The sequence below is a fragment of the Bombus fervidus genome, chromosome 9, assembly GCF_041682495.2.
Source record: "Bombus fervidus isolate BK054 chromosome 9, iyBomFerv1, whole genome shotgun sequence".
Taxonomy (NCBI): Eukaryota; Metazoa; Arthropoda; class Insecta; order Hymenoptera; family Apidae; genus Bombus; species Bombus fervidus.
This window is the reverse complement of record NC_091525.1, coordinates 6214523-6238533: the sequence shown is the minus strand read 5'-3', so window position 1 is coordinate 6238533 and position 24011 is coordinate 6214523. Positions and strand designations below refer to the sequence as shown.

Below are 24011 nucleotides of genomic sequence, written 5' to 3'. Positions count from 1 at the left end.
CTGGTATTTATCACATTGAAGGAAAACTTGTCAACGCAATTAGAAGTATCAAAGATCGTTATCTTCGCAAAATTCGTCGTATCAAAAAACCAAGGAAGCTCAGTCTGATATTTCGAAATTTAACATAGAGAAATCTGTATCTACATTTCCATTATTTTCACCTCACGTCACGTATATTAAATTCCTTATATTATTCCGTGATCTCGAAGTGGAAACGTTTCGCAGAAACTTTCCCTGTAAGTAGAAAACGATCTCTTACTTTTTGGTTAACGCGGATGGAGTTTCACGGAAATTCGAATTTCCCGTGGAATCGCTGCCAGAGAAGCTCCAGGCAGCCTATTCCGTCTGAGAAGTTTCTTAGCCGCGAGTTTTGATAACCGGCGGCCACTCGCCATGCCACTCCTTTCGGCAACTTTTCGTCGTACTACACCGTCGATCGTATACGTTTCTCTTTTAATCTACTCTCTGTCTTCCGAGTCTCTCGAGTCTCGCTTACCTTCCTCGTACATCGTCACGGTCTCGTGATACCGTTCGAACACGTGTCAGGTGAAAGATTTTATGAATACATTATGTGCATTATACGAAGCGTTTTGAAATTTCATTTATATTATAATGAGAATCGATTATCACGATCATGTTGATAATGTTTTAAACAAATTCAAAAATGTATATAGACGCTACAAGGTATTTAATATGAATATATATCTGTAGCGGCACCCGACAGTAAACTTTCCAACGGTTTCTGTCCCGTGGCTCGCTACACAAAAATCCTATTCTTCGAATAAGATGATTGCCAGATGTCGATATATCTTCATAGTATATTTTCAGCTAGCCTAAAGATCCGCTATAAATCTTAGGATTTATTTAACTAAGGTTCTTCAAACGAACAAATGATCTTTGTCTTAATAGTCCCTAAATCTATCACTTACTACGGGAAGATACGGGAAATCTGCTTTTCTCACGTACGATGCTTCCCGCTAGCAACTTTCTCTCAAGGGCGGTTAGCATCCTTCTTCAATCACCAACATAGATATTAACCAATTAACAGCAACGTCCATTTCTCTCACTTTTTGAACGAAAACTTTCCTCGATGAATCCGATGATCTCGTATCCTTAGATACACCCTATCATAGTTTTCCTGCAGCATCATCGTGAGGGAAAGTCAGTCGTTAGACGTCAGTCCGAGTCCGATAGTTGGTAGTTTACAGTAATACAGTAATACAGTGACCCGAGTTCCTCGGCATCTTAAGCAATCATCATTCGAACTTGTATCGTACATCGTAACACATCGACTAGAAGTCGAACTCGTAATCGCAAATCGCGAACCGCTAATAGTAATCGTGAGTTCTATGCAAAGTGTACATATAGAGTATCTGTTAATAAATATATATTGTTAACTGTTCAAGTGGTCACCACTTCTAAGAAAACTCTACATCTAATCTTTTAATTTTCTCAAGCACTGAAGCCATCGACAAAGTATAGACAAAAGACTGGGTCGAAGGCAAGCCATAAACTGTAGACAGGCGACGATGGCTTCAGTGTTTTCAGTCATAGGGTAACACTGCTAGCGTGCAGATCTGAATCAGCTTATGAGCTGATATATATATGTTATATATGAATATAATATGTTATATTCCGACTTGTATTTACACTTCAGTATTCAAAAAATATATTTTCTACCTTACAATTTATCTACGCGTTCCTTTGTATTCACATACGTCTAATAACCTCAACATTAACTATACTCGAGTGTTTCTTCAGCAGCTATCACGACTTATCCACCTCATATCTTGCAGAAATCACAGAGATACTTAAGCAGTCAATCGTCTATGATATCAATAAACCTTAATAGTAGTAATAACATTAATAGTAGTACATTTATCGATACCCCAGTGGGGTTACAAGTCTTCCGATTATGGTAACTTAGAACTAACCTACACCTATTCGCCTAAACACAGTTATATACAAACTATACCCAAACCGCTTCTTACGTACAACTACGCCCAATTTCGATCTATCTTCGCGTGCGTGTGTTTCCGTAATGAACGTTAATATTCTTCCAGAGGCACCATATGTAGCTTATTATATGTTAAAGACGGCTATTCATGCTGTATATTAATCTTTTAGTCGATATACGTTTCCAATAAATACCCTGTAATTTCTATATACATTTTTAAATTGCTTTCAAGATTCATCAATATAATTACGATGGTCGTGCATCAGTTAAAGTTATAATGTCTACAGACATTTCGAAATGTTTCGTATAACACACGTCATACAGGCATAAAGTTTGTATGCCAAGCGTTCAAATATACTTTCGCGAGCCAGTGTATAACGCAAAGAGAGATGTTTGAAGCGTTACGTGGTAAATTTCTGTTACTTCCCCGGAGCTACATTGCGTAATAGCCGGAAAGGAAAAGACCAACCCTTGAAAATCGTTCGACTTTCTCGAAATATTTCGGGTTGAGGGGGAGGAAAGGGTGAGCTTCGTCCTGGATTTTGAGAGCGTTCCCAACGGCATTGGCTAGACGCCAATCGTCTGTATACGCGATCAAACGGATCCATTGAATTCGGTCTTCCTGTGTAGAGCTCGTAAAGCGCGGATATTAAATTTACTAGCTATTTCGTTTAATCGCTCGTAGTCTCGTAGGTCTGTTCCAATTGCAGAATGTTGTCTCGAAGAGCCCTCGTTGTTCGATTTTGTCCGCGAAACCAGGCTACCATGCTGCGCCCTCAAATTTTGATATTACTTTCTCACTGTTATTTATTTTCACTCTGCTGGTACTCGCCAACTTTTATATCGTGATCTTGTTCTTGTTTCTGCAGATAAGGAGATTATTTAAAAGGTTGAAAAAAATGTATAGCGAATGAAATTGTATTAAAACATCACGTAACAATAAGTAAAATATCGATGAAAGTTCCCTTCTTTATATCTCACACAAGCTCAAGATATGACTTAATGTTCGAAATGCATGATTGGTTCAAAAATGGCCTAAGAACGTAGGCTAAATTATGTCGTTTCGTGATTATATATTATTGGGCCATTTTTTTTTTTTTTTTCTTCTTTTTTTGCCATAAGGTTCCTCGAAGAAATGTTAACGAGAGGGAAAGGCCTCGTGAACGTCGTTGAGACTCTGTTATCGACGTTTCGAGCACGTAAAAGGGTTATTACCTCGTAGAGGAGTCTTCTGGTTAGAAAATAAGAATAGGTGTAAAAATCTCGCTCTGCAGACTGGCGCTTTACACGAGTTCCGCGTACCATTACGCGTGACATGGAAGTAGAGCAACTTGCACGCGAAATATACGACTCTCTGAATTCGTAGTTCCGATAAAATGTTTTAATAAAAATGTCATAGTGACATGCAGCCGGATAAGACAGGCGATAGGCCCGAAGTTGTAAACGTAACATACAGATAAGCCAAGTAAGTATTAGGACTCTTACAGAAAATGGGGGAAACTCGTAAAATTATTAGGGATACTAAAACGTTTATTGTCTAGTTTGAAAACGTGGACTCCGAATGATTCGTATATTTTTTATTATAAAAAGAATCCCTTTTATCTACGAATCATTGATCTTTGGTTTCATGTGATTCCACAGAAATTTTTATCGACTTCGAACCTGATTCGTCGAGAAATTTTCTTAACTTGCAATATAGAAATCTACCTAAACGTCTATGATATTGAGAATTTTATTGTCCAATCAAGATCATGATCTTCCTTAAACACATGATTGTAGTCGATTAATCGTTCCTTTGTATGAGACCGCCAAATATCCTAATATTCATAAACGTGGAATCGTCATAACGGGAAGATGAAGGATAGACACGCGAAGAATAATTCTGCTGTATGACCAATAAATGAAAACGATTGTGAGATCAAATCACATTCCATAATATTTTTACTACTCCCAAGTCGTATTAAGATCGTAACGAACCTGCAATGAACCGTCTTACGCTGAAAATCAACTCGCTGGTTAAAATTCTCACGTTCGATTCCGCGGCAATCCCCGACTCAGCTATATCGTTTGTTTTATAACACGATGCTACTAATTACGCGAGAAAAAAATCCAAAGCTGTTGCGAAATGATAGTTTTGTCGCGAGCCTGGATGTTCCAATTACTAGAGCAGAGCGTAAAATTTTAACGACTGGACGCTATTGCGACTGCATGACAGCTGGTTATAAACGAAGCATCGACGCAACGCCACGTCGTAGGGTGGACCCTGTATACTCGTCTCGATGAATTCTCTCATAATCAAGTCGATTTTTCTTATAACACGAGCATTTTTGCCTCTGCATACATTTCATCGTCCAATCGAAATTTACAAACAACATTTCTCTTTCTCCTTACATTCTTCGATGAATTATACGCGCCATCAAAATCTACTATCTCTTACCTTTGCTGTTAATTTTTCTTTGCGTTACTCGCGTTATGCCCCCTTTTTTATGAGGATGTGCAATTTTAGCAAATTTCTTCGCCACTTTCGTTAACCCTTCACGATTGTGGTATAAATGTTCTGAGTTATCAAAGCATTTTTACTGTTACGCCACCGGTTCAAAAGTCTTCGAATATCACCCGGTTTTAATACAATTTAAGCAAAAATTTGCTCTTTTCATTTGCTCTTGGGACATCTCATACCTTCTAAATATTTTTAAAATATGTTAGAACAATCGATATTTTAGTTAGACCCTTGATTTTTTACAAAATACATTCAGTACCTATCTTTAATAGACATATAATTTTAATCCTAGTAATAATCGTAGTATTAATCGTAAATAGTATTAATCGTAATATCAAAATGCTTCTTGGTGACCATGAAATACCAGGAAAATTACAAAATCAACGAACCATAAAATCATCACTCGACTGCGTATTTTTATAAGTAATCAAACAGAAATGCAAACAACGATTTGTTTCATTTATTAAATACCACAATAAGTATTCTTCTTTGAACGCATATTTTCACCTTCGAATTTTCCGCAAGCCCATCAAAATCCGTGCTTTATTTATCGTATTATCCGTATGTGACCTGTAAATATTATTTTCGTCCGTATCATACATTTTTTAACGACTAGCCCTCGTTCAATGAAAATTCTCACCAGGAATTATCCGTATCTGAACTTAGCGCAATTGCAACAGGGATTAAAAGATGAAAACGCTCGTAAAAAATTCTCTTTGGCGTTTCGTTGTATTTAATGGAGATGGAAACTGGTACTGCGTTAGACTCTCCTAGGAGGATGCACGTCGTTGGCCCAATTACTGCGGTATCGAGTATTGCTCCTTCGTAATCGGCGACGTTGAATACACTAGCAACCTCTGAATACGTCGATTCCCTTGTGGCCTAATAGAATTGACTATCGCACTTGTTACGACACCCCAGAATAGTCCACCTACCGAAAGCTCGCTCGATTCGGGTTAACTACTCTTGCAGAGGTTTGCGAGAATTCATCTTACTGACGAGCCCACACGAGCGGAATCATTTCAAAACCAAGCTTTTCATTTCGATTGTTTCGAAAAATACCATCCAGTATGGATTCTTCTCTTTTTCGTTCGAAGCATTAAAATCCGTTGATATTGCTTTTTCAATGGACCAGCCGACCCTTCCTTTTCTAACGGATAACGTTTAAACCAATCGTTATTGGTTGTTCGTTACGTTAAATCGTTGTTTACCGATACTGTAGAGACGTACATCGAAGACAATGAGAACTTTCTATCGCAAGCTTTCGTACGCTACGTTTTTGGTGTATTGGATCGGTTTAACTTCGATTGATTTAATAACGATTTTTTGCTTTTATTTATTGCGCCAGACATCTTTGTTAACAAGGATTGTAGTTTGTAAGGGAATTTTTGAAAAAAATATGGCAATCTTCTAGGAGAATCGATCTGAGAAGGATCGTGGTTGTAAACGAGCACGCTACTTATCGAGGCAACGCGACCTGACTGTTCCTTTTTCCTTATGTCTTGTTGTTCCAACCTACATCATTTTTGCAAGAAATACTCTTGTTATGATACAGTACGAGTATACGATTTACTATCATTATGACATACTGATGGAAGACTTACCGCGAAGACATCGAAGGTAGAAATCGGAGAAACTTTTACAGCCATCTGTAAGCCACAAATAACGAACCGAATAACCGAATATAATTGGATAGATGCAGAAATTCTGTCAATTTTAATAACCTTACTTTTTCGCTTAAATGGAAACTATATACTTTATAATAAGTATACAGAATCTGCATTGTAAATATTTTATTCTAACAAAACATTTGCATCCACTTAAGCCTCATAATTCCCATAGAATCTTTTTAAACCGATTTGTCTGTCAGTTTGCTCAACTATTTACTAGAAATTAAGAAACTGACAAGAGTAGACAAGACTGAAGAAAGAGACAAGAAAGAGCAGACAAAAAGGTACTTGTTATATTTTTATTACATAAAAAAGAAGACTACACGAGCAACTTTCGTCCCATACTTTACTCAACAATTTACTGTTTGCTTCCATCCTATCTCTAATAGACTATGCTTAATCCTGCAACTTGGAGCGTACAGTTCCACGCGAGTTTCGCGATCATCTTACCTCCGTCTAAAGAGGAATTTCCAGAACAATAACCGAGCAACCGATCGTGCGACGGTTCCCTAATGAAACGTTGCAGCACAAACGAAAAGTTTCCTCGGCAATATAGCTCCACCAACGTCCGAAACACAAGGCTCGCGGTGAACGAGAAACATATATCTGACCGCACACGATATACAGAAGCCACCGACGCGAATTTTACCGTTCTATCGCCGTTCTGGGATGAAGCTGTTGCGAGAAGGAAGTTTGGTGCCAGGTGCTGTCTACGAGCAGCGATAAATCCAATACGAAGCTATTATTTTTCTTAACGTCGAACGACTCGTACGAATCGAGAAAGGTGAACGTCGCAAGACGAGAAGCAACCCGTTTACCTCGAAGGGAACGTTACACTCGCAGTTTATTCCGTACACGAAACAATTTCCCTTCGACATCGATAATTTAATACTCTCTGTTGTTGTGTCTCTGGGTTTCCAGGCGATCGTTATACGGCCCGGTTCCAGGCATGCTTAATATATTCGCCACCAAGTGTATTTTCACAGATTTTCTGCTCACGCCTTTTAAAGCTGAAAAGAAGGCTTTAGAAGTGAAAAATGCTGCAAATTTTAGCTTTAAATATGAACAGCAATGAATATTACATATTATAGCGAATTAATTATAAATTATAATCGTACAAATTATAAATTAAAATTATATAGTTTTATGGACCGTAAATAAATAATTGAGAAGCGAAATAAATATATGATACAATTATATCACAGTATTATAGAAAGTATTTAACACAGACAAAATATTTAACACAAATTTCACTCACAGTCGTATACGAAAGTATCAGTTTCATACATGCTCCTGTCCACCACTCTATGTGCTGTACGTGCTTAGCAACGTCACGAAATACAAAGCAAAGATGAAAACGCACCCTAAACTAGACAACGTTCGATGAAAAGATATTATGAAGAAAATGTGAAGAGATTTGTTCGAGAATTTTCAAAAAAAAAAAAAAAAAAAAAAAAAAATCATACAGGAAAAATACAATTCTGTGAAGATTATGTCAGCAACTCTTCCTATTGATATGCTTTCATACGGTTCATCGCAATATACCAAGTAATCGTTTTATAAATTTTCGTAAATAAAAGTGTTACATTGTTCATCGATGTGCTTTGTTTTTTTTCTCGATACTATTAAAAATTAATAATAATCTTGGAAATGCTTAATTAATAATTGTATCGGTGACCGCCACAACGTTGAATAAATTACGGAAATTTCATGGACATTGCAGCTAGAGTTTTGGCGCGAAAGAGAAGATACCAATTCTGGAAACGCACGTACGCCGGATCGGGAAAGAGACACGGACCAATCTCATGAATAATGAATGAGACACGAGATCGCAACTCTCAACAGACCTCCAACGTTTTCCTTGATTTCCGTAACACCGGAGTTTGTTTTCGTCTTCTTTCGTTATAAAAAATCAAGTGCTATCTGGCAACCGAGGCGAATCGTATAAGATGCAATCGATTGGTAGAAACAGTAAGAAGGATCGTGAAACGATGTTAGGTTAATACATATTTTTTCATATAAATGTTATCTTATTATCTAAACATTTTACATCTCCGCTGCTTTAAAAGATTGTCTAGATCGAATAGAGGATCTGTCTTTAATCTTTCTCAAATATGAAATTTATATTTTCCATCACCTTCGTGACAGTTTCTCCGATCTTCTTTATTCACGACGGTCAATATGAAGTTTCAATACTTTTATTACAAATCCTCTTGAAATTCTATACATGTGAGTTACATATTTCTTCTTCTTTAACGTAATTGATAAGATAAAATCTAACAGACGATATTTCCTCGCTTAGTTCAAACTTCAGAAAGTTCATACGCTTCTGTGTATATACTAATTTTCCAGCAAATATATATTCGCGTTGTAATATGAAGAGTAATGCAAATAAATATCTTGCAATTTCCATATACATTTTCAGATTTCTTGCAAATTTTACCAATACATTTAATCGTCACAGTCGTGTCTCAACACAGTTCCAACGTTTCAAAGTGTTTTATATAACGCGCACAATATATACAATACGATATATATCGGTAAAAGTTTGCTGTAGTAAGCGTTCAAGCTACTTCCGTGAGCCACTCTAATCGGAGCTTTCCTTTTGTCGAGTGTAAAGGTTAATAGAAGGAATTAAAAACAGCGACGAAATAAGAGAGAGAGAAAGAAAGGTTGGAAGACAGGAGAACGGTTAGTCGGGTTTAACTTCGGTTGCACGAGGAAAAAGAAACCAATTAGTCGTTCGTTTCCGAACACGGACCTCCTTGTGGCCTCGGTGTCCCTCTTCCGTGCTATCGGAAAACACTCGACTCCTTTCTTTTCATTTCGCGCGCGTCAAGCAATCGGGAAGCGCGCCGGTGTTTGCGTTACGCTCTTCGACGTCGGCTGCTCCTTCGCTAAACCGAGAACCGATTCGAAAACATTGTTCGAACTGCCACTACACACGCGCACGTTCACGCGACGCCATGAAGAGATTGCGATTTTTGTTGGTCGGTGATTAAATTTACCAAAGCACTTTCCATCGTGAAAGGATCTTTGTACCTCGACTCGATGATGAGATTCTTTTACCGTGGCTGGTGTTCCATCCTCGCTCTCCAATTTACTTCACAAAAAAATCTCAGAACATCGGCATCATATTAAAAAAAAAAAAAAAAAAAAAAGAAAAATTGAAAGAAAAAAGAAAGAACTCGCTATCAGCCAACTCGGGTGCAATTTGCGAGAGCAAGCCAAGCGTAAGAGAGCGCATCAAAAACAGAAATACAGAAATCAGAGCCGGTGCTGTGACGCGTGTTCGATAATCGTTGACCTCGATCACTGAAACGACCAGGACGAAACGGGTCACGAGGGACGCGTGTAGGAGATGCTCGTTAGGTCGATTTGGTCGTCGATTAATTCTGTCGGTCGGACGGCGTGTGATGGAGCACCCTGGATTGAAATTTTCGCCGGCCCAAGCGTTCCTGTCGACGACAGCAGGTCGAAACGAACGGACGTCATATAAGCAGGAAAGAGAGATGGAGAACGCGAGAGGTATGCGTAGGCTATCTTCGGTTTTACGAGAGCCATAGATATTATAGGGAAGAGCGTCCCGCATCTGCGCGACATGCCGTCGTCCTCGAGAGACGTCGAGGGGCAGTGGTGAGCGCATAACCGGCGTTCTCGTAAATTTATCGAGTGTCATATCGAGTACTGTCACCCGTCGTAGACCGATCGTGTCCATCTCCTGGTTGTCCGTAAAGTGGGCCAAGATAATCGTTTAGATAAACCACTAGCGTCCCTGACACGCGTGCTAACCCATCTCTCTCTATACTTTCCTCTCTCTTACGCTTGTCAGTTTGAAAATCTGTCCCATTCTGGCCATTCATCCTTTCCTTTCATTCCCTTTTCCAATTCTCTCCTTTCTTCCATCTTTCTCTCGGTTGATATGTTTCCAACAACGGCGATCTGCCGCGTCTTCGTAAATTCTCAAAGGGAGCACGTTTATTGCCAGCGACGAAATCGCTGGATGTGTGCCGCCGGATGAACGATATCGTTGGAGCGGCTCGCGTTAAATCTGTCCCCCATTTCTTCTACAATTTCGTCCACCGCCTCCTTGCTCGTCGTTCAACCGCCGAGGAGATCGATTTCCTGTCTGGAAACGTACAGATTATTTGTAAATAGAAGAGCACCCCGTTGAATCTCTGTCGGCCACTCAGGGGAACGACCGTTTAATTCAACGCTGCGCGTACGAAATGTCAACTATAGGATTCCGCTGGACTCATAAAACGTCGCAGCTCGCCGATTCCTCCATTTCTTCTCCGCGGTTTTACGTTTCCATCTTGACTTCAGCTAATCGAATCCCACGCCGAGTTTGATACTTTTATCCTTCACGGTTTTTGGACGCGATAAAGAAGAATATTGTCCCAGCGTTGACTGGCTGTGTTAAAACGAAAGATCGAAAGACGATTAGTTTCGTTTCATTGATCTGTTTAATACGTCGATAAGATTTAAATCAAAGAATTGTATACGAGCCAGTATACAATCATTGTTCGTTCGTTATGTTTCCTTACAATTCTTACGAAATAAATTCTACATTTTTGAAGATTCCCTTGATCAAGTTTAAACGAAATAATCGTTAAATCATTATGCTTCTCTAGAATTCTTGCAAATATTTTTCACAATTTTCTATCACATATTTTGGATTATATTCCACGAATACAGTACTCTAGCCAATCAACTGCCTGCTCAACGATCCTCATTAAATGATGAATTCTATACAAGTCCAACGAGTATCCTAATATTTAAGAAGAGTACTTGCAACCAGAGGAACAGAAAATGAAAGATGTTGGCAAGTTACAAGACTCATAGTTCCTTTTCGTTTCATTGCTCTTTACGTTAGATAGAAGAGAAGAGATTTCATTCTCTATCTCGCTACTTTCCACCAGTCGACCCTATAAATCTCTTAGCAAGTTTAACGAGCATATTGCGGGCCGAGCTAGCAGTTCGAGTTCTCGTGTAATTGTCAACCCATTACGTGGAGAACTGTGCGAAATCGTTCCTTAAGGAACTTCTGGTATTCACCTTATTCAACTCTCTGTAGCCCTCGCTCTTATCTTGCGATAGCTCCTATCTGCAATAACTATACGGTCGGGGAAAACAGCGTTCACCAGATTCTCAACGAAAGAAAAATCCCTTATCGAGCGTTATTTTTCTCGTCAGTCTTGATATCTCGTTTCATTACGAACGAAATACGGAATTAATGGATACACTCGAGCGAAGGCTGGGATCACGAGAAATGGACGTTGACAAGGGACGACGGAGCGACAAGAAGATCCGCAATAAGAGCCCTGGTATTATTTATCGTTGGCGCAGTCGCTCGTAATATTAATTATCTCATTTTATTTTTCATGACTATGTAATTAACATCGGCGGCTATTTACTCGAGAAGCTGATATCAAACGTTATTTCCTCGCGGAAGAAAAGATAGTTTGCGACAGGTAGTCGTTTATCTTGAACTTTATCCGTCTCATTCTTTAATCGCATTTCTCTCCTTAAAAACATTTGAGAAAGAAACGAGAAAAAATGATATTAATATTAGAACCAGCAAGTTTGTCGAAAAACGATGCAACTTCTCTTTTGTTCGCAACTTGAGATCACAAGAAGGAATATGATAGGTACAAGTGAAAGGAACTTGTCAGGTCCAGCCAAAGTGACATTGTAACAGGCAATGTTTCAGTACTTTTAATATTTCAATATCGTAATAAAGAATATTTCAATATTATTGCCGATGTCTTTAAAATTATAAAGAAGATGGAAAAATATCCTAAAACGAAACGAAAGGACAATTTTGGTAACGCAAGGAAAATCGACTTTTATTAAATTCTAAAATTACTGACCTGTAAATGAATGTAAATGAAAATATGCTATAACTATTATGCTTATTAAAACCACGTATGTATAAATTCGTGATAGGACTAGGTATAATTATCAATACGCGAAAACTAGACAGGAAAAAGACCATTTGGTTGATTTCCTGAAATCTGTTAGTCATGGTACGAGGAACGAACGGTTAATTCGTAAAACGAGCGAGGGAGAGAAAATCGCGTACGTTTCACTAGTACCAAATAGCACGAATGCGTTTAGCGCAGCTAGTTTCCATTTCAGGGATATAATAGCGATGCTATTCGCCACAATAGATATCCGATGTGCCGTGTAACGGGGTAGTTCGTCGTGAAATTACATAAAATTTACGGCGTTTGCAGAACTACGGCTCCCTGGCGCTTTTACAAACATGGACGACCGCGTTTTCAGTCGCGTTTTCAGCTGGATTTCAGCGCAAACCGGACGAGAGAACAGCGAGATCTAATCTCGGAAATAATAACGGCAGATGCGGCAGTCGGATTGCAGCTGGCCGAAACGAAAAGTCTGAGAAAATTCACTGGGCGTCCTAAACATTTCGTTTCCCTTCCTCTTTCCTTCCATCGTTTTCTCTTTTCGGCCGTGTAACGAGGTAACCTAAAGCAAAGTTTATCGCGTTCCGGCCGCTATCGCGCCTGGCCGACTTAAAATTTCGAAGCCAGATAGGAAATTACCGAGTCACGAGATAGCCAAGTGAAAACGGCCGAAACTCCAACCCCTAATTAACGTTGCTACGTCAAAATTTGGTTACTTCTTTTCTGCTTTTCAAACTTGATTAATGCTTCCCGGTTGTTGGCTATTGTACTAATGAACAAAAACGGTTCTTCAAGAGATTCGAACGCTAAATTAACTCTGTAGCCGTAGGCGATGCCGAAATCGCGCTCAACATACGCTACTATCTCAGTGGGCCATGCAGTTTGCGAAGTTGTTACAGTTTCGGGTAAAAGAAAGTTTAACATTGATACACTATGGGTTTAAGTAACTTTTGTACTAAAAACTGCTTATCATACTGGCAATCATCTATTCTGTGTGATATATGTTATATTTATTCATTGCTCTTACTAAATATAAATTCCATCTTGCAAAATTATGGTGTCTTTTTATACATCTTATTTTACTAAACTTTCCTTTACACACCGTTGTAATAAAGGAAAATGTTTTCCTTTCTCCCATTTATTACGTTCTTTAAATAATAATAAATCTGAACAAGATATAAATTTCGACCGCGGTTTTCTGGAGAGAAATATGCAAGTCGCCCGCGGCTGAAGGATTAATCAATTGTTCTGTGTAAAGGTATAACAGTTTTACTTGTTGCCAAGTAGCTTTGTATTCGAGGTTCGACACAGTACTGTGTACTCGCATTTGAATCGACGTCACGCGGGGCAAACATCTGCCAATACGTGTCACGCGTGTACAGAGTAAAGGATAGAAGCTTCACGTTCCCTGATGCACAGCTCACGCTTTCTCTAGAATCAGTTCGTAGAGTTTCAAGCGTTAACCTTGGTTCAAACTATATGCAGTTGGCCGATTTCCAACTAACGACCAACATGGCGTCTCGGTTTAATGTTCTTCCTGATCGAAGCGACGATATCAGGGATAAGGTTGGTCGTAACGTCACGAACTATCCTGACTTGCGAAATCCTAGCTGAATTTTACGGTTTCGTCGTATTTTGTTCGTCATTCGAAAGGAAAAGCTCTTCGCGAGTGGGAAAACTCGTGCAATCTTTATATGACGCGTTCGGTACTTGCGTCGCGAATCCAGTTTTCCTAAAAACAATCAACTGCGATTCGATTGCAGAGCATCGTCTACTTGCTACATTTTTACCTTCAGGTAGTACGACATCGAATTTTATGTTATTTTAACGTTTAAGTAATACGAGTCAACGATAGCAAGATATTTTCAGGTTTAAGTAGTATGAATCAACGATACCGAGTTGTCTCTTCGTTGCATTTTTACGTCTAAGTAGTACGAGTCAATGATATCAAGGTACCTTTACGGTTTGTTTAAGCAATACAAATCGACGATACCGAGTTATCTCTATGTTGTACTTTTGTGCCTAAGTAGTACGAGTCAACGACAGCAAGAAAATTTTACGCTTAAGTAGTACTAGTCAACGACACCGATCGTTTCTTCGTTGCACTCCTATGCCTAAGTAGTACGAATCAACGATATGAAGACATTTTTACGTTTAAACGATACTTGAAAAAGACAGCAAAGCATTCTCGTGTTTAGGCAGTACGAATCAGAACGAGTAAGAAACTATATTGGTCGATGCTTCTTAGGTGAGATCCATACAAAATTGTATGCAGTAAAACCGCACACCATGCGCATTTTTATATTTAATTCAAAGAAATTGGACGTTATAGCATCTTGTAAAATACGATATTATAAAATCTTTCGTAACAAAAATTATCTTTCCAATTTTATTTTTGTTATTTTATATTCATTACGAATGCTTTTAGTTAATCCTTGTTTATTACACTACTTGTTCCAAACCAAGGACAAGATAAAAAGTTCTGATATAGAACCTTAAATATGCCATTTTTCTCATGTTTCCTTGCTGTAGAAAACAGGAAACCTAAGAAGCCTGTTTCAGATAACGTTAACATTTCTAAGACACTGATACGGAAGTCGCGCCCGAGTTTTGACAACGCACACTTTCCAAATGCAATATCGCGTCTGCTGCACATTGCGAGCATTTTTCCCGACAGCGGGTGTATCGCCGCAGCTTGATCTGAAAATGTATCGGAGAGTTCGTAACGGCTGAAATATCGTACAAAAATCGCTCGGATCGCCTCGCCGTGGTGAATTTTTTGCGACAAATGTTATTTCTCGAGCATTCCCTTTCTCCCTGTGTATCGAATCTCCCTCTCGGCAGATCGATTTTCTTATCCGTGAATTATGCACAACTTATTTCCTCGACGTTGATATCGTTACGCAAATCCGCGACGACAGAAGCGGTTGACTGTCAGGGAAATAGAATAACGAGTAAGAGAACGTTCTAGATCTGCCATAGTGACAAGATTTCATCGGAACATCGAGTAAGGAAAGGGAGAGAAATTCGCGTGTCGCGTGTAATCGGTTGTTACGAAAGTATTTCTTTGTAGAGTCGCAAACATTGCATTTTCTGTGTGAATTTCATGAAATTGTAGTCTATGACTATTGATTTAAAACCATTGAAAATTTGCAATATTTTTTATATAAGCAATATTCATTCACTTATAACAATCTCATACGTACAGTAATAATTTTTATTCTACATACATGACTTCTCTTTCTGCACATTATAAATCATATTTTTTCCACCATATGTTTCATGTCTAACATGTAATATGTTCCGTGTCATACGTTTTATATTTTCATTATTTTACCACATATCTTGAATTTTTGACAAGGTTTCAAATTCAAATAAACGACACACGTTTCCGAATATATTTACTGTCACCAGTAATAACGTTTTCGATGGTCATAACTTGCATCAATTCCTCGGCTATGACCATACGACGATGTTTTTCGACGAAAGGAGGTCTCACGTGAATTCCATGTTATTCTACAATATTATTAATAGTAATAAATTAATTGTATATTCACAAGCGTCTATGTATCGAATAATATTTTAAGCAGCCAAGGGCAATTTGCTATTTATGATATGATTTTCGGTGGTGATCAAATGGTCGTACATTATTCTGCCCACTAAATAAAACTAAAAACTCGCAAGTGTTTGTGATTATTTGCTGCATTCAATTCGCAGTACTGAATCTTCTTTCTGCCGGATAAAAGGATTCTGGATGAAATTCCGCAATAGAACGAGCACTCGAGATCTCCGTAGCCGATACCATCGCAGTGAATCGTCGAACATTTTCATAAAATTGTGAAAAACCAGCGGTACAATGGAGAATCTTTAATGAAAAATGTGCAAGTCTCTCGAATAGAGAATGAAGAGAAACACGCAGCTTTATTTTACTTTAAACGCGAGAAACGATGGAACATTAAAGACAGTATTGCGTTTAACAATAAATAGCAACTTCAGATTGAAGACTGTGATATACTTGGAATGTAAATACAATTTTAGTGAATGTTTGCGACGAAGCGAATGAAATTCTTGATTACCATTACCCGATGATGCTGGTTCGAGACTTTTACAAATACCTCTGAAATATTTTCTATGATTTTAATCGGGTAATATAGAGGAAACCGTAACTGAACGAAATTTTCACTGTTGAGCCGGTCATTTGAATTAATTGAATTGAGGACGGAATGAAATCCAGAAGAACATAGGGAAAACCATGACCAGTCTACATTTATTGCTTTTTCTCGTGCTTTTAATTAAAAACGATCTGCTGTGTGGAGATAAAATAGACGATAAATACAAAAAGTTTGGATAATCACAATGTTACAACTCTTTGAATTTATTTTCTTAAATATTCGAAAATAAGTAGATATCAAAAGCGTGTATTTAATTCCTAAAATACATAAAACTAGCTTAGATACCTAATATAGAATTATTTAGTTAACAACATACTGAATCTTAAAATTCACCTTCCAAATTCTTATACATGCAAACTGTTAAAATTTACAATTGTTATGAACATCACACATAGACAGCGTAATCCTGTTTTAAAGTAGCATTACCTGTTTTAAAATCTACCATCGGAGTACATATTAACCAATATGTAGCTAAATTTATTACGCATAAAATCCACCTAAAACAACTCTCTTTTAAATTTCGCAACACTATCCCACCGATATATCATCATTTTAATCCACCGTGTTGCATCGGTAAAAATACAAAAAATATATCGCAAAGATAAAAAAAAAGGCTACATGATACGATGTATCTACTCCACTTTATCCGGTACATCGATCGAAAAATGAAAATCATGTCAGCGTATGCGACAAGATGTGTTTCCAGGTTGTATTTCCAGGATCCGTGCTTCTCGCAGTGGAAAAATCTACAATTTAGGTGACCAATGTTACCAGTCGGTGGATTAAGTCTTGGTCCGTTATCGAGCGGATGGAACAGACAGTAAACCACAATGGACAGATTACGATAAGCTGGTTCGCTGGTACGTGGCAAAGTTTAGCCAATAAATGATATTTCAACGCAGCGGGCCGCATAGTTCAGGACTGTAGTTGGAACGCGTAACGAATTACGCTTTCGTCCAGCCGTGAAAAACGATTCGACGATGGCTTTTCATCCGCGGATCGAAACGCCTGCCCTCGACAGTGTGCTCCATGGTAGAAGAAAAATGATTCGTCCCGTTCGAAGCAGTTTCGCAAAGGCAATGACGAAAACGTTAATTAAGCCCTTCAGACGCTAAATTAACCGATCTCGATTTTTGTAAGTTTCTCAGTTCTGTTATTTGCATATGTGATTAACATCGAACTTCTTGAAGCGACAATTTATTTAATATAACCGATTAACTTATCACAATGTAACAAAATATTCATTTTTGTAGATATTTGTACGACTGATATATATATATATATAAAAGGAAAAGATGATAGAAAAATACAAAGTAATCGGACAATGATAAAGAGAACAGAAAAAATAGAAAATGAAATGGTAGAAGTTGAAGTTTGACAATTAAATTATTTAGTGTGAATGAATTCCAAGCAAATACTTTGAAAATGATAACACTCGATGCACTTTTCTTTACTTTTCAATTTATGCATTTAATTAGTATGCCTTTTGAGCAGCTTAACTGACAAATGATTTAATCGACGAGGAAAACTTTTAATTGTCATCGAGAGACGATAATTTCGAGGGAAACGGCGTTCGCCGTTTTCACGACAGTAAGAAAAGAAAGAAAAGTAGGCTTTCTCTCGATCATTGTCGACGCGACAATTGTGCCCGCGGGAAGGATTCGAAGCTTCATTAAATTCGAAAGCGCCTAAATATTCTAGAGTATATCGACGCGTCAACGAGATGGAGCTCTGCCAAGAGATTAACCCAGAATGGCGAGGTCGTAGTGGCCAGATCTGGAGCATCGATAGGCCGTCGACATTCCATTCTATCCGCTGTTTTTTGTTCTGCGACAGCACTCCAACGCGCAATTTCTAGTATCCGATGCATACGTGTCGATTTTCCACCTCGATCGTGCGCTATATATACCGCTGCGCTAGGATTTTTGATTAGTCTGAATACCTAATTTTCGCTAGAGGGGATAACTTTGTCCCATTTTTCTTATTGATTAAACCGAGAAACTGATTAGTATTAAATGCAATAAAATTGCTCAAAGAAACAGATCGTTTATTTCCATAAGTTGATTTGTTGCAAGAAAATTACACAGATAAAAGTTCCAAGGAAATAGAAGATTGTAACATTCGACGTATTTTTCTTTCCTTTTTAATTTATACAATAGAATTGGATATGATGTGCGAGAAGCTTAATTACTCTAAACACCACCGTAAAAATAATACAATTCATCGAAGGATAACAAAGAATCTACGACGAAATACCGTCCCAAGCCACGAGCTGCCATTCCAACCGTAAATATTCCAAATTTATGAGAACGAACACGAGTATAGAGCAGACAGACGAGTGCAGCAATCGGCAACGATTCACGGAACTATACAAAGCGGAAATAAGTCTAATAGCGGCGCATTATAGGTCAGCACGGCCGGAGGAAAAATTTCGGAACAAACAACGCTAATAACTCGCAGTTTCCCATCTCGACGATACGCAGCCCGGTAGAAACACAATAAAACCGACCTATTCCGTCCCATTGTTCTCTGGCGGGGAAAAAATGGCTCGGTAAAAGCCGAGTGAAATCCTGGCGCGGCTCTGCGTCCCGCTGTTACGCGAACCGCGCGCGTAAATCAGACTGGAAAGCGTGCAGGAGCCCGTGTATACCGCGTAGACCCAGTTAACTGAGAGCGGGTAAGGGATGTCTGAGGGTGGAAACGGATGTCGACGAGCATGCGAACAAAGAGGGAGGCACCTCGTTCTTCCAGACGCAGATATTTCTCCTTCTTCCACGTGGATCTCATTTACATATCAGTTGGTTTGTAGTAAAATGTCGTCCCGCCTTGGGCGCTCCTTCCCCACCTCTTTCTCTCTTTCACTCTCTTTCTTCCTCCCTCTTTTCGTGACACCACAGGGTGCTGTCGCTTTAAAGACGTCGGGAAAATTTCGTTCTGACGTTTTACAAGCTGCGTACCGTTGCCAGGAATGCGATATTTCGTCGTCGGAATACAATTTTGTAATTTTGATATTTAAAAACGTGTACGGGATGTATCTCTGGTAAATGGATATGTTACCTCTGGTAAAAAAAAAAGAAAGAAAAAAAAGAAGGAGGCAACGTGCGAAAACGAGATTTCATAGTAAACGCGTTTAAAGTTATTCACTTCGTAGCGGAGTCTATTTCGTTTTCACTCGTGTTACAGGTTTCATTGAATGTTACGCGTACTTCACAATATAGTCTGGTAGTGAAGCTTCTGTAAACGGTTCTTCAACCGTGTTTTATAATCTTCACGGACAGAATATGCATATAAGTGTCTTCTTTCGTTAATACAAAATTTGAATCGTGAATTACGAATCAATAATTATCCCTGAAGATTGGGATAGGTCTCGTTAAATAGCTTAGAAACAGTTAGCAATTTCGAAATCTACTCGTATTTCTCCTTTCGGATGATTCAATAAGACGAACTATTATTACGAAGACGAAATGGTAAAATTTTTAACGAAGCTAATCGTTTTACGTTTCTCATTCTTTCTAAGAATAACTTCGCTTTCTGTAAGTGTTCTAACGCTCGTAAACGAAGATATATTGCGCATTCCATCGTTCAACGTATTCCACATTCGATTCGTTCCTTCTTATTCGGATATCTGAAGGAGGGAGCTCCATTCGTTGTCTATTTATACAGCATTCAGTCGTATAAAAAGAACGTAAAACGAGTGTAGAGGCGAGGAACGAAGGAGAGCATAATTTAACAAGCAAGGCAAGGAGATGGTTCTCGTCGACCGGTAATAAAACACCCCATCGCTCCCCTTGTTTCGTAGCTGCCGACAGCGTTTCCATCTCGCGAAACGTTCTCGATTTATCCGCATCACGACCCGACATGGTTTAAGAGAAAGAGAATGGTTTAAGGAAATCACAGGATGGGACAGGAAAATGGTTGCATTCGGAGATTCGTGTTGCACTGGCGCTTCGACCAGAGAGACGAATGGGTTTAAAGCGTCGAAGGACTGGCTAATATCGAGTAGCTGGTTTATGTGCTACCTTGGTGGAAGGTCAGTGTGATTCGAGGTTATTCGATTGGTGCACAGTCGATGGAAATACCTAGAGCAAAGTGGAAATACGTTTCAGACAGTGGAACATCGAAACGATAAATCCTAAGCTTGCAGCGTCTGTGTTTTGCGCATTCGGTTGGCTAACGGCCATAAATTTCACTGCTATCCTATACTATGGCGCAGCCCCCGGGGAACAGCAACGTTTTCCCGATCCTCCCTTTAGAAGAAAGCGTTACGGAAATAATTTTCGTAAAAAATTTCAGCGAGATCGTGGCGTGTTGTGTCCGACAAATATCTCTCGACTGAAAAACTGTTAATCGTCTCGCGTAGTATCGTAGAGTCGAGACACGCGATGTTTGAACAGTTTATTTCAACCAGTTTATTTTGTCAGAATGTCTTTATAAGCAGATGAAACGATATCGCTTTACGCCAAAATCATACATGCGTAAATTTTTTTATTAAAGAAATGGGCTCAATGTCTTCTTCTTCTTAGCTATATATACAATAGAATATTAAAAAATGACAAACATAGTATAATAGCTTAATGATGGTACTCTGAGTTTGATCCATTGTCTTTAGAATCGTCTAATAATTTTTTACTCAATCGTGAATTTCTATAATCTATCGAATCACATATTCATAATATGAGAAGTGCCTAATCGTCAGGGACGTTTAAAATCTAAAACCTGTACACGCTTTAGAGTTTTAGTTTTCTTCGCACTAACCAAAGACGTGTTATAAACTCATATTGCATTGTTTGCGACAACGCCATAAGTTCTTCGCATATTTAACGCACATAAGCTTTCTCACTCTACCTACATACATCGTGACTGAATAATACACGATTATTTAGACACAACGAGCCGTGAAAAAGTCGAAGAATTAACGGAGGCAAGATCGTAGTCGTCGTTGCTTGCGTCGCGTTGTTAATTTCTTTCCATAGATTCACAATTTTGTTTTTCTTTTTAGATTAACAATACGACGCGTCGAACACGGCCGAGCAGAAAGGCTGACGAGACGTTGCGATAACGAGGTGACGGACACAATCGTCGCGAGTTGCCTCGTATTTTTAAGAAACGTATTACGGGTGTGTCGACGCGCGATCTCGGCCAGCGTTTTCTTTTTCGCGCGAGTACAAATCCGCGAACACGATTTAGAATGAGACAAAGGAGAACGACAACGGTAGAGTTAAGGCGACGTTTTTACGTCCCTTTATAAACGAGCGGAGGAACGAGCGGAGCGAGAGGAACTCGGTAAACAGCGACAAATTATTAATCCGCCTCACAGGCAAAGTCGCGCTTCCCCCTGCGACCACGCGTTCTCGTTACTCGTGCGGAACGAATCTTAATGCTTCCCTTTCCTTGGGAAATGACGAATCTCGGGCAAATATATTTCCTGTCACGATTCGTGGTTCAGTTTTTAGAACGAACGCGAAAAAATTATACAAAAAATTTACACGTCTTGCTCGTCACGTTTGGATATAATATACAATATTACACTTTTTAACAAGTTGTTAACTAACCGAAGGATAAGAGAATTTATTTTGCATAAAGACTGGATATAATCACAAATAATGTATTTGTGATTCTTCTAGTTTCAATCTTTTTTCTTGAACCTCTTTAAACCTGTCCTGAAGAAGTGAACTGGAATGTTCGCGGAACGTTGGAGCAAAGCTGGACACGCCAATAAGACGATTGAAGCCGCAACAATCAGCAAAATGTCACTACTCTCTGTTTATCACCTGTCTAACACGTTAAAAGTTTAACTGAAAGACAGCCTTTCTTTGCAATCGCTCTAATTTACGATACTTGGCCGATAGACGCACGCTTTCTTTCGCGTTCCGGACAAAACAACGATAAAAACTTGCGATCCATGAAACGAGTAAAATCGCGCCGAAAAATACACGTTCGTTTCTTGTAACGAGTGGAAGCGACGCCATTGTTCCAGAGACGCGACGGAGATTGCAATGGTTTATTGTTTTTACTCGTTTCCCTTCGTTCTCTCGATTTCTTGGCCGTTTTGTCCCAATTACGCAAAATTTCCGTTTCGAGCTCTGGCTCCAGCTTTATCAGATAAACCGTAACAAGAGATAGAGACAGAGAAACTGATAGACAGAGATAGAGGAGGAGGAGGACCGAGAATTGTGAGAAGAAAACGATGAAAGAAAGGGGTCTAATAACGAAATGGAATTCGAAGGTGCAGTGGACTCGCGTTAATTGTTTTCATCCAATTAAGGAACGCCGGCGGCCGCGAACGTTTCATTATTTTAAGAGCGACGTCGTTCTTCTCCCTGCGACTTATCGAACATTCGCTTCTCCATCGAATCGTTTATATCGGTGCCATTTTCCAAGCCGTTTAATCCCGGTAATGCGAAACAGTAAGGTCGCAGGAAAGAGAAAGCACCGAACTGTTACTCGTATTCGCGTTGTCGTTTTACGGTGTCGCCGTTTCGAGTTCGATAGGTCGAGTGGCCCGTCGAGGCCAGACGCCCAGCCCAACGAATTGCATTTGAAATTGTAATACTCGCTCCTTTGTCTCTCTCTTTTTCTCCCCCTCGTTCCTTTGCCCTTGTCCTTCTCCCCGTGTCTTTTTATGCATCCCCCGGGATACAAGATTTTTCCTTTCGTATCTGGCTTCCCACGTTTCTCAGTGAATTTTCTCCGGTTACGCGTTTCGCTTGCCGCGGTTTTCTTCCCGCATCCGTCTCGAGTAACAGCCAGCCACGCGATCCTCCTTTTCAGAGTTGCTTAACGCGAATAACTTCCCTGCGTGCTAGATCTAATACGTTTCACACTGAGCCAGAGAACGTAACATTTCCAACCTTTGTATATACTCCAGTAATATACAATAGAATTAGATTGCTGATTTCTCTTTTATATTAAACGTGGAAAATTTAAAGATACAAAAAGAGAAAATTCATAAAATATCTATGGTACAGTACTATTAATATACTCGTAAAGTACGATGAACGAGACAGATAGAGATGACAACTCCAGCTAAGATTCATTCAACACAGCTTAAGCTCATATGTGTGCTTCTAAATTATACTTTTATACGTACACTTGTCTGAGCTCATACAACAGTACTCGTCTCAACACTAATGTTATTTCGCATTGTGCATTACTTTACGTTAAAGAAATCAAATTCGTAAATAAACTAAAACTGAATTGAATGAAATGAAATTCAGTGAATTTCTACATGAATTTCAACATCGTCTCAATGAAAAAGAAAAAACTATTAGGTTGTCCGGAAAGTGTCTTTCTTTACAGACACGTCTTTTACAACAACGCATCTTAATACAAACATGAAACCTAATCTGTCAAACGTAGTGATCTTTATTTTGATAGAACAAAATGGATCATACGTAATTCGATAAAATAATATAAAACAGAAAATTCTGTGCATCCATTATTTCCTTACAAAACGAAAGAAACTTTTCGGACGACCTAATATAAGTTTCTCGATTTCGGAACTCGATTCCACAAAGATTCACTCTGTATCCTCCGTGCCTCCTTCTACCCCCCTCCTAATTTCTCCCTCTATTTCTCAATTTTCACAGTCGTTCTATCGATCATCAAGAATCTTTTAACTTTCGATGGTAATCCAAGCTGAACGAGAGAATTAGATTCGTTAGCCTTTCGTTGCCTCTTCTCCCGTGATTTCGTGTCTGGAAGACGCGAGAGCATCGACGAAGGCAATCGCCTTGCGGGAATATTCCAAGCCAAGTCAGAGTTCGAGTGGAGAGGTCTCGG

The 24011-nt window shown here is 39.0% G+C and overlaps 1 protein-coding gene and 2 long non-coding RNA genes across 4 annotated transcripts in view; 1 reads left to right on the top strand and 2 right to left on the bottom strand.

Annotated features, from left to right (window-relative positions):
* Cpx (synaptic transmission protein complexin) overlaps positions 1-24011 on the top strand; it is a 329323-nt gene that overhangs the window by 175746 nt on the left and 129566 nt on the right. The window lies entirely within an intron of this gene.
* The window catches only part of LOC139990822 (uncharacterized), a 209930-nt gene that overhangs the window by 114526 nt on the left and 71393 nt on the right, over positions 1-24011 (bottom strand). The window lies entirely within an intron of this gene.
* On the bottom strand, positions 8983-10534 carry LOC139990953 (uncharacterized). Its single transcript, XR_011800709.1, has 2 exons — positions 10317-10534; positions 8983-10252 (listed from the first exon to the last, which is right to left on the bottom strand). It is a non-coding gene; the product is annotated as an uncharacterized lncRNA (long non-coding RNA).